Source organism: Oryctolagus cuniculus, chromosome 1 (genome assembly GCF_964237555.1).
Source record: "Oryctolagus cuniculus chromosome 1, mOryCun1.1, whole genome shotgun sequence".
NCBI classification, from domain to species: domain Eukaryota; kingdom Metazoa; phylum Chordata; class Mammalia; order Lagomorpha; family Leporidae; genus Oryctolagus; species Oryctolagus cuniculus.
Genome location: NC_091432.1, coordinates 97,727,793 through 97,740,343, shown reverse-complemented (window position 1 = coordinate 97,740,343; position 12,551 = coordinate 97,727,793). Strand labels below are relative to the sequence as shown.

General features: G+C 37.8%; 1 protein-coding gene across 10 annotated transcripts in view; it reads right to left on the bottom strand.

Moving 5' to 3' along the window:
- The window catches only part of AASDHPPT (aminoadipate-semialdehyde dehydrogenase-phosphopantetheinyl transferase), a 133,092-nt gene that overhangs the window by 65,863 nt on the left and 54,678 nt on the right, over positions 1–12,551 (bottom strand). The window lies entirely within an intron of this gene.

Below are 12,551 nucleotides of genomic sequence, written 5' to 3'. Positions count from 1 at the left end.
TTCACATTCCCTCTCCCCATCCATTCACTTGAGGATTCATTTTCAATTCTCTTTATATACAGAAGATCACTTTAGCACACATTAAGTAAAGATTTCAACAGTTTGCTCCCACACAGAAACATAAAGTGAAAAATAATAGATGATTTTTTAAATGATGATGAAATCAGATCAGACCTATTGTCATGTTTAATCCCAGTGAGAGTCAAGTTGGGAATTGATAATTTCTTCTTCTTTTTTTTTTTAACAGAAGATCAGTTTAGTATACATTAAGTAAAGATTTCAACAGTTTACACCCCCATAGAAACACAAAGTGAAATATACTGTTTGAGTACTCATTATAGCATTAAGCCTCAGTGTACAGCACATTAAGGACAGAGATCCTACATGAGGAGTAAGTGCACAGTGACTCCTGTTGTTGACTTTACAAATTGACACTCCTGTTTATGGCATCAGTAATCTCCCTATGCACCAGTCATGAGTTTCCAAGGCTATGGAAGCCCTTTGAGTTCTCCGACTCTTATCTTGTTTAGACACGGTCATAGTCAAAGTGGAGGTTCTCTCCTCCCTTCAGAGAAAGGTACCTCCTTCTTTGAAGACCTGTTCTTTCCACTGGGATCTCACTCACAGAGATCTTACATGTAGGGTTTGTTTTTTTGGTTTTTTTGGTTTTTTTGGGTTTTTTTTGGTTTTGTTTTTTTTGTTTTTTTTTGTTTTTTTTGTTTTTTTTGTTTTTTGCCAGAGTGTCTTGGCTTTCCATGCCTGAAATACTCTCATGGGCTTTTCAGCCAGATCAGAATGTCTTTAGGGCTGATTCTGAGGCCAGAGTGCTGTTTAGGACATCCACCATTCTATGAGTCTGCTGAGTATCTCGCTTCCCATGTTGGATCACTCTCCCCTTTATTTATTCTATCGGTTAGTGTTAGCAGGTACTAGACTTGCTTATGTGCTCCCTTTGACTCTTAGTCCTTTCATTATGATCAATTGTGAACTGAAATTGATCACTTGGACTAGTGAGATGGCATTGGTACATGCCACCTTGATGGGATTAAATTGGAATCCCCTGTTTCTAACACTACCATCTGGGGCAAGTCAGCTTGAGCATGTCCCAAATTGTACATCTCTTCCCTCTCTTATCCCCACTCTTATGTTTAACAGGGATCACATTTCAGTTAAATTTCAACACTTAAGAATAACTGTGTATTAATTACAGAATTAAACCAGTCATATTAAGTAGAACAGACAAAAAAAACTACGAAGAGGGATAATGTATTACGTTGTTCATTAACAGTCAGGGCTATGCTGATCAAGTCACCGTTTCTCATAGTGTCCATTTCACTTCAGGGGGTTTCCTTTCTGGTGTTCAGTCAGTTGTCACCGATCAGCGCGAACATATGGTATTTGTCCCTTTGGGACTGGCTTATTTCACTCAGCATGATGTGTTCCAGATTCCTCCATTTTGTTGCAAATGACTGGATTTCATTGTTTCTTACTGCGGTATAGTATTCTATAGAGTACATATCCCATAATTTCTTTATCCAGTCTATCGTTGATGGGCATTTAGGTTGGTTCCAGGTCTTGGCTATTGTGAATTGTGCTGCAATAAACATTAGGGTGCAGACTGCATTTTTGTTTGCCAATTTAAACTCCTTTGGGTAAATCCCAAGGAGTGGGATGGCTGGGTAAAACGGTAGGGTTATATTCAGGTTTCTGAGGAATCTCCAGACTGACTTCCATAGTGGCTTGACCAGTTTGCATTCCCACCAACAGTGGGTTAGTGTCCCTTTTTCCCCACATCCTCGCCAGCATCTGTTGTTGGTAGATTTCTGTATGTGAGCCATTCTAACCGGGGTGAGGTGAAACCTCATTGTGGTTTTGATTTGCATTTCCCTGATTGCTAGTGACCTTGAACATTTTTTCATGTGCCTGTTGGCCATTTGGATTTCCTCTTTTGAAAAATGTCTATTGAGGTCCTTGGCCCATCTCTTAAGTGGGTTGTTTGTTTTGTTTGTTTGTTTGTTTTTTTTTTTGGAGTTTCTTGATCTCTTTGTAGATTCTGGTTATTAACCCTTTATCTGTTGCATAGTTTGCAAATATTTTTTCCCATTCTGTCGGTTGTCTCTTCACTCTCCTGACTGTTTCTTTTGCAGTACAGAAACTTCTCAATTTGATGCAATCCCAATAGTTGATTTTGGCTTTGACTGTCTGTGCCTCCCAGGTCTTTTCCAGAAACTCTTTGCCTGTGCCAATATCTTGAAGGGTTTCTCCAATGTTCTCTAATAACTTGATGGTGTCAGGTCGTAGATTTAGGTCTTTAATCCATGTTGAGTGGGTTTTTGTGTAAGGTGTAAGGTAGGGGTCTTGCTTCATGCTTCTGCACGTGGAAATCCAGTTTTCCCAGCACCATTTATTGAATAGACTGTTCTTGCTCCAGAAATTGGTTTTAGATCCTTGGTCAAATATAAGTTGGCTGTAGATGTTTGGGTTGATTTCTGGTGTTTCAATTCTGTTCCATTGGTCTATCCATCTGTTTCTGTACCAGTACCATGCTGTTTTGATTACAACTGCCCTGTAGTATGTCCTGAAATTTGGTATTGTGATGCCTCTGGCTTTGTTTTTGTTGTACAAGATTGCTTTAGCTATTCGAGGTCTCTTGTGCCTCCATATGAATTTCAGCACCATTTTTTCCAGATCTTTGAAAAAGGTCTTCGGTATCTTCATTGGGATTGCATTGAATCTATCAATTCCTTTTGGGAAATGGACATTTTGATGATATTGATTCTTCCAATCCATGAGCATGGAAGATTTTTCCATTTCTTGGTATCCTCTTCTATTTCTTTCTTTAAGGTTTTGTAATTTTCATCGTAGAGACCTTGAACGTCCTTGGTTAATTTTATTACAAGGTATTTGATTGTTTTTGTAGCTATTGTGAATGGGATTGATCTTAGTAGTTCTTTCTCAGTCATGGCATTTTCTGTGTATACAAAGGCTGTTGATTTTTGTGTATTGATTTTATACCCTGCTACTTTGCCAAAATCTTCTATGAGTTCCAATAGTCTCTTAGTAGAGTTCTTTGGGTCCCCTAAATAAAGAATCATATCATCTGCAAAGAGGGATAGTTTGACTTCTTCCTTCCCAATTTGTATCCCTTTAATTTCTTTTTCTTGCCTAATAGCTCTGGCTAGAACCTCCAGAACTATATTGAATAGAAGTGGTGAGAGTGGGCATCCCTGTCTGGTACCAGATCTCAGTGGAAATGCTTCCAACTTTTCCCCATTCAATAGGATGTTGGCTGTGGGTTTTTCATAGATTGTTTTGATTGTATTGAGGAATGTTCCTTCCAAACCCAGTTTGCTTAGAGTTTTCATCATGAATGGGTGTTGTATTTTATCAAATGCTTTCTCGGCATCTATTGAGATAATCATATGGTTTTTCTTCTGAAGTCTGTTAATGTGGTGTATCACATTGATTGCTTTGCGCACATTAAATCATCCCTGCATACCAGGGATAAATCCCACTTGGTCTGGGTGGATGATCTTTCTCATGTGTTGTTGCATTCTATTGGCCAGAATTTTATTGAGGATTTCTGCATCTATGTTCATCTTGGATATTGGTCTGTAATTCTCTTTCAATGCTGCATCTTTTTCCAGCTTAGGAATTAAGGTGATGCTGGCTTCATAAAAAGAATTTGGGAGGATTCCCTCTTTTTCAATTGTTCTGAATAGTTTGAGAAGAATTGGAGTTAGTTCTTCAAAAATGTCTGGTAGAATTCAGCAGTGAATCCATCTGGTCCTGGGCTTTTCTTTGTTGGGAGGGCCTTTATTACTGATTCAATTTCTGTCTCAGTTATGGGTCTGTTTAGCTTTTCGATGTCTTCCTGGTTCAATTTAGGTAGGTTGCATGTGTCCAGGAATCTACCCATTTCTGATAGGTTTCCCTGTTTGCTGGCATACAGGTCCTTGTAGTAATTTCTGATGATTCTTTTTATTTCTGTGGTGTCTGTTGTTACGTTTCCTTTTTCATCTCTGATTTTATTGATTTGGGTCTTTTCTCTTCTTTTTTTAGTTAGTTGGGCCAATGGGGTGTCAATTTTGTTTATTTTTTCAAAAAACCAGCTCCTCGTTTGGCTGATTTTTTGGAATGTTTTTTTTTTTTATTCAATCCTGTTAATTCCTTCTCTGATTTTAATTATTTCTCTTCTCCTACTAGATTTGGGTCTGGTTTGCTGTAGGTTTTCTAGATACTTGAGGTGAATTGAAAGCTCATCTATTTGGTGCCTTTCCAATTTCTTGATGTAGGCACCTATTGATAAAAACTTTCCTCTTAACACTGCCTTTGCTGCATCCTATAAGTTTTGGTATGTTGTGCTGTTATCCTCATTTACTTCCAGAAAATTTTTGATTTCTCTTTTAATTTCTTCTATGACCCATTGTTCAGTCAGGAGCATGTTGTTCAATCTCCATGTGTTTGCAAATGCTCTAGGGATTCCTGAGTTTCTAATTTCCAACTTCATTCCTTTATGGTCTGAGAAGCTGCATGGTATGATTCTAATTCTTTTGAATTGCTGAGACTTGCTTTATGGCCTAGTATGTGGTCAATCCTAGAGAAGGTTCCATGTACTGCTGAGAAGAATGTAAAATCTTAGCTTTAGGATTGAAAGTTCTGTATATATCTATTAGATACATTTGGGCTATAGTGTCATTTAAATCTACTGTATCCTTGTTGATCTTCTGTCCTGCTGATCAGTCCATTTCTGAGAGTGGAGTATTGAAGTCCCCCAGTACTATTGTATTGGGGTCTAAGTCTCCCTTTAAGTCACTTAATAAATCTTTTAGATAAACCAGTGCTCTGTAGTTAGGTGCATATACATTGATAATTGTCATATCTTCTTGTTGTACTGATCCCTTAATCATTATATAGTGTCCCTCTTTGTCACTCTTAACAGCTTTTGTGGTAAAGTTTATGTTGTCCGATATTAAGATGGCTACGCCCGCTCTTTTTTCATTTCTGTTGGCATGGTATATCTTTTTCCAGCCTTTCATTTTCAGTCTGTATGGATCTTTGTTGGAAAGATGCGTTTCTTGTAAGCAGCAAATAGATGGGTTTTGTTACTTAACCCAATCAGCCAATTGGTGTCTTTTAACTGGACAATTCAGGCCATTCATGTTCAATGTGACTAATGATAAGTGGTAACTTTGCCCTGCCATTTGCCAAAGATAAGTTCTAATATATGCTTTGAATTCCCTGTGATCTTTTGCTGTGAGGTTTCCTTCCTTTACCTTCTTTCATATTGATGACCGTGTTTCTGTGTTTCTGTGTGTAACACATCTTTAAGCATCTTTTGCAGGGCTGGACGAGTGGAAACAAATTCTTTCAATTTCTGTTTGCTATGAAAAGTCTTTATTTCACCTTCATTCACAAATGATAGCTTTGCAGGATATGTATTCTTTAGAATACTATACCACAGTAAGAAACAATGAAATCCAGTCATTTGCAACAAAATGGAGGAATTTGGAACATATCCTGCTGAGTGAAATAAGCCAGTCCCAAAGGACAAATACCATATGTTCGCACTGATCGGTGACAACTGACTGAACACCAAAAAGGAAACCTCCTGAAGTGAAATGGACACTATGAAAAACTGTGACTTGATCAGCATAGCCCTGACTGTTAATGAACAACTTAATACATTATCCCTCTTCGTAGTTTTTTTTGTCTGTTCTACTTAATATGACTGGTTTAATTCTGTAATTAATACACAGTTATTCTTAAGTGTTGAAATTTAACTGAAATGTGATCCCTGTTAAACATAAGAGTGGGGATAAGAGAGGGAAGAGATGTACAATTTGGGACATGCTCAAGCTGACTTGCCCCAGATGGTAGAGTTAGAGACATACCAGGGGATTCCAATTCAATCCCATCAAGGTGGCATGTACCAATGCCATCTCACTATTCCAAGTGATCAATTTCAGTTCACAATTGATCATAATGAAAGGACTAAGAGTCAAAGGGAGCACATAAACAAGTCTAGTACCTGCTAACACTAACCAACAGAATAAATAAAGGGGAGAGTGATCCAACATGGGAAGCAGGATACACAGCAGACTCATAGAATGGCAGATGTCCTAAATAGCACTCTGGCCTCAGAATCAGCCCTAAAGGCACTCGGATCTGGCTGAAAAGCCCATGAGAGTATTTCAGGCATGGAAAGCCAAGACACTCTGGCAAAAAGATCTCTGTGAGTGAGATCCCAGTGGAAAGAACAGGTCTTCAATGAAGGAGGTACCTTTCTCTGAAGGGAGGAGAGAACTTCCACTTTGACATGGCCTTGTCTAAATATGATCAGAGTCAGTGAATTCAGGGGGGCTTCCATAGCCTTGGCAGCTCATGACAAGAGCCTAGGGTGATTACTGATGCCATAAACAAGAGTGTCAATTTGTAAAGTCAACAACAGGAGTCACTGTGCACTTACTCCTCATGTAGGATCTCTGTCCTTAATGTGCTGTACATTGAGATTTAATGCTATAACGAGTACTCAAACAATATATTTCACTTTGTGTTTCTATGGGGGTGCAAACTGTTGAAATCTTTACTTAATGCATACTAAACTGATCTTCTGTAAAAAAAAAAAAAAAAAAAGAAAGAAATTATCAATTCCCAACTTGACTCTCACTGGGATTAAACATGACAATAGGTCTGATCTGATTTCATCATCATTTAAAAAAATCATCTATTATTTTTCACTTTATGTTTCTGTGTAGGAGCAAACTGTTGAAATGTTTACTTAATGTATACTAAGCTGATCTTCTGTATATTAAGATAATTGAAAATGAATCTTGATGTGAATGGAAGGGGAGAGGGAGTGGGAAAGGGGAGGGTTGTGGGTGGGAGGGACGGTATGGGGGGGAAGCCATTGTAATCCATAAGTCGTACTTTGGAAATTTATATTCATTAAATAAAAGTTAAAAAAAAAAGAAAGAAAATTGCAGACCAATATCCCGGATGAACTTAGACAAAAAAATCCTCAATAAAATTCTGGCTAATAGAATGCAACAACATATCAGAAAGATGACCCACTCAGACCAAGTGGGATTTATCCCAGGTATGCAGGGTTGGTTCAGTGCTCACAACTCAATCAATGTGATACATCACATTAACATCTCCAGATGAAAAACATTTGATTACCTCAATAGATGCAGAAAAAGCATTCGATAAAATTCAACACCCTTTCATGATGAAAACACTAAGAAAATTCGGTATAGAAGGAACATTCCTCAATACAATCAAGCAATTTATGAAAAACCCACGGCCAGCATCCTATTGAATGGGGGAAAAGTTGGAAGCATTTCCACTGAGATCTGGTACCAGACAGGGATGCCCACTCTCACCACTTCTATTCAATATAGTTCTGGAGGTTCTAGCCAGAGCCATCAGGCAAGAAAAAGAAATTAAAGGGATACAAATTGGGAAGGAAGAACTCAAACTATCCCTCCTTGCAGATGATATGGTTCTTTATTTAGGGGATCCAAAGAACTCTACTAAGAGACTATTGGAACTCAAAGAAGAGTTTGGCAAAGTAGCAGGATATAAAATCAATGCACAAATATCAACAGCCTTTGTATATACAGGCAATGCAATGGATGAGGAAGAAATGCAAAGATAAATCCCATTCACAATAGCTACAAAAACAATCAAATACCTTGGAATAAAATTAACCAAAGATGTTAAAGATCTCTACGATGAGAATTACAAAACCTTAAAGAAAGAAATAGAAGAGGATACCAAGAAATGGAAAAATCTTCCATGCTCATGGATTGGAAGAATCAACATCATCAAAATGTCCATTTCCCAAAAGGAATTGATAGATTCAATGCTATCCCAATCAAGATACCGAAGACATTCTTCGCAGATCTAGAAAAAATGATGCTGAAATTCATATGGAGGCACAAGAGACCTCGCATAGCTAAAGCAATCTTGGACAACAAAAACAAAGCCAGAGGCATCACAATACCAGATTTCAGGACATACTACAGGGCAGTTGTAATCAAAACAGCATGGTACTGGTACAGAAACAGATGGATAGACCAATGGAACAGAATTGAAACACCAGAAATCAACCCAAACATCTGCAGCTAACTGATAATTGATCAAGGATCTAAAACCAATTCCTGTAGTAAGGACAGTCTATTCAACAAATGGTGCTGGGAAAACTGGATTTCCACGTGCAGAAGCATGAAGCAAGACCCCTACCTTGCACCTTGCACAAAGATCCACTCAACATGGATTAAAGATCGGAATCTACAACCCGACACCATCAAGTTATTAGAGAACATTGGAGAAACCCTTCAAGATATTGGCACAGGCAAAGAGTTTCTGGAAAAGACCCGGGAGGCACAGGCAGTCAAAGCCAAAATCAACTATTGGGATTGCATCAAATTGAGAAGTTTCTGTACTGCAAAAGAAACAGTCAGGAAAGTGAAGAGGCTACCGACCGCCAGAATGGGAAAAAATATTTGCAAACTATGCAACCGATAAAGGATTAATAACCAGAATGTACAAAGAGATCAAGAAACTCCACAACAACAAAACAAACAACCCACTTAAGAGATGGGCCAAGGACCTCAATAGACATTTTTCAAAAGAGGAAATTCAAATGGCCAACAGACACATGAAAAAATGTTCAGGATCACTAGCAGTTAGGGAAATGCAAATCAAAACCACAATGAGGTTTCACCTCACCCCAGTTAGAATGGCTCACATGCAGAAACCTACCAACAACAGATGCTGGAGAGGATGTGGGGAAAAAGGGACACTAACCCACTGTTGGTGGGAATGCAAACTGGTCAAGCACTGGAGATTCCTCCTAAACCCGAATATAACCCTACCATACAACCCAGCCATCCCACTCCTTGGAATCTACCCAAAGGAAATTAAATTGGCAAATAAAACAGCTGTCTGCACCTTAATGTTTATTGCAGCTCAATTCACAATAGCTAAGACCTGGAACCAACCTAAATGCCCATCAACAGTAGACTGGGTAAAGAAATTATGGGACATGTACTCTATAGAATACTATACAACAGCAACAAACTATGAAATCCAGTAGTCATTTGCAACAAAATGGAGGAATCTGGAAAACATCATGCTGATTGAAATAAGCCAGTCCCAAAGAGACAAATATATATTCTCCTTGATCAGTGACAACTAACCAAGCAACAAAAAGGAAACCTGATGAAGTGAAATGGACACTATGAGAAACAGTGATTTGATCAGCCTTTGTCCAGACTGTCGATGAACAACTTAATATTATACCTTTTAATATTTTTTTGTTCTTCTTAATACCATTGGTTGAACTCTGTAATTAACACACAATTATTCTTAAGTGTTTAAATTTAACTGAAAAGCGATCCCCATTAAATATAAGAGTGGGAATAAGAGAGGGAGGAGATGTACATTTCAGCACATGCTCAATCGGACTTGCCCCAAACGCTAGAGTTAGAAATGTGCCAGGGGATTCTAATTCAATCCCATCAAGGTGGCATGCACTAATGCCATCTCACTAGTCAAAGTGATCAATTTCAGTTCACAATTGATCATAATGAAAGGATTAAGAGTCAAAGAGATTACATAAACATGACTAATGTCTGCTAATACTAACTAAAATAATTAAAAAGGAGAGAACGGTCCAAAATAGGAAGCGGAATACACAGCAGACTCACAGATTGGCAAATACCCTAAACAGCACTCTGGCCTCAGAATGAGCCCTTAAGGCATTCGCATCTGGCTGAAGAGCCCATGAAAGTATTTTAGGCATGGAAAGCCAAGACACTCTTGCAAAAAGAAAAAAAAAAAAAAAGAGGACCTAAATGAAAGACCTCTGTGAGTGAGATCCCAGTGGAAAGAACAGGTCATCAAAGAAGGAGGTACCTTTCTCTGAAGGGAGGAGAGAACTTCCACTTTGACTATGACCTTGTCTAAATAAGATCGAAGTCGGTGAACTCAAAAGGCTTCCATAGCCTTGGCAACTCATGACAAGAGCCTAGGGAGATTACTGACTCCATAAACAAGAGTGTCGATTTGTTAAGTCAACAACAGGAGTCACTGTGCACTTACTCCCCATGTAGGATCTCTGTCCTTAATGTGTTGTACAATGTAAATTAAAGCTATAGCTAGTACTGAAAGAGTACTTTTACACTTTATGTTTCTATGTGGGTGCAAACTGTTGAAATCTTTACTTAATATATACTAAATTGATCTTCTGTAAATAAAGAGAATTGAAAATGAATCTTGATGTGAATGGGATGGGAGAGGGAGTGGGAGATGGGAGGATTGTGGGCTGGAGGGAAGTTATGGGGTGGGGGGGAAGCCACTGTAATCCATAAGCTGTACTTTGGAAATTTATATTTATTAAATAAAAGTTAAAAAAAAAAGAAAAAAGAAAAAAGAAGTTAAAAAAAAAAACACTTTGGTGAGATTAGTATACTTGCCAAAGACCACATTTGCAATCAGATCTTTTCAATGACAAAATCAAGTAGTGATTGTTTCATATTCCACACAGATTCTGTTATGAGAACTAAGCAACTTTATCATTTTTTCTGAATACATGAGCCATCAAGATGCAACGTTGTAGTGGTGTCATTTTGCCTTGAGTAGGGGCCAGTGCTCATGATTATCTCACATTTGTGTGTCTATGTTTTCACTAGAGCCCTAGATGAAAATCAGCTCACACAAAGTATAATTTGGGTTGAGTAAAGCAGATCTGAATTTTGAAGATATATACACAAACTCAGTGTGACCAAGAGCTTTCTGAGATGTGGTACACTGATTTCAGTAAGAGAAAGACGAATGCAATTGCTCACAAGTGGCCATAAAATCCACTGCAATTTACCGAAGAATAAATTGATGACTGTTTATTATGATCTTAAACTTCTGCAGAAGAGTAATATGACTTTCCCGTCATTGCTGCTAACTGAGGACAGATGACAGTCAAGGTCAGAATATCAAGTGTGAAAATCTATAGAAGAGTGCCAAGAAATCTTGCTATACATAACTTTTCCCAGACTTGCAGGCCAAAACTGGCAGAGCTAGTCTAGAGGGCTGAATAGAGCAGATGCTGATGACAGATACATATGAGAAACTGATCCCAGCAACATGATTTTTGATTTAGCCATCTGCATAAGCACCAGGAATACTTGGGTTGATCCTACTCGCAAATATCATGTTTGCGAACAGGACAGTATTTCGGATCCTATTTAATAGTGAAAAGAAGCAGACTTTTTAAAGTCACCAAAATTCTGAAAAATGTACAGAATAGTGAGGTTAGAATTTTTAGAAACAACCAAGAATCTAAGGGAAAGGTCTTTCTACTTAAGAAACCACATAAGATTCCAGTTCCAACAGATAAGATCTTCGACAATACCCTGGTGAGACCTAAAGACTCCCTGACTACTCTAAAATTGTTACCTTTACCACTCTCTAAAACATCTGCATGTCCTTATTTATGTTCTTTATTTTAAATTTTATTTAGTAAATATAAATTTGCAAAGTACAGTTTATGGATTACAAAGGCTTCCCCCACCCCCATAACTTCCTTCCCACCCACAACCCTCCCATCTCCCCACTCCCTCTCCCATTCCATTCACATTCACATATTTTCAATTCTAGGTGTGGCCAAGGAACTATGTTCTAGTCAGGGACACATGTAACGAAGCACTGTAAGAAACTTCTGGCAATTCTCCTTAAAAGGGAGAGGTCAGGTCATTCTTTGCTTCTTCCATTCTACTAGCACATATTATAGCTGGGACTATAGTATACTATAAAAGTCATTTTGGTTCATGAAGATAAAGACTACATCTTAGGATAGAGGATCACAAGAGCTGGTTTATGCCCACATAACGTGGATTCTATGCCACATCTCCTATATTGTTCAATACGGGAGAGAAATATTTTAAAAATATAATTTAGTCATTATTGATTTGGAGTTTTCATATATACAACTAAACTTTGGGGAAAATGGTACAAGAACATTACTAACATTTCAAGCCCACAGATCTAATAAATGATAAATCCAGGATTCAAACTTGCTCTAAATTAGATACAATATAGTGACAAAGTCCAGGCACTCTAGAAAATAATACAGTAAAAAAACACATATTTTAGTCTTGATTCTCCAGGAAACAGACTCTCATTTGGAAGTTTGATATTTGAAAAGAATAAAATAAATTTCTTGTGGAATGCTCTTAGGAACTGATCATCCACCAGAACTGGGACAGGGAAATGTTGAACTGAACCTCAGTTGATCTCATGTGGAGCTTATTGGATAAAGAATTATGGTATATTATGGAGTACTATTCAGCTATTTAAAAAAATGAAATACTGACTTTTGGAACAAAATGGATGTAACTTGAAACCAATATACTTAGTGAAATAAGCCAGTCCCAAAAAAACAGATATCATATGTTTTCCTTGATCTGAGGTAATTACTAGAGTACATGAAATGCAATGTATTGGAGTGAAATAGACATTTTGAGATTCGATTTTTTTTTATGTCTTCC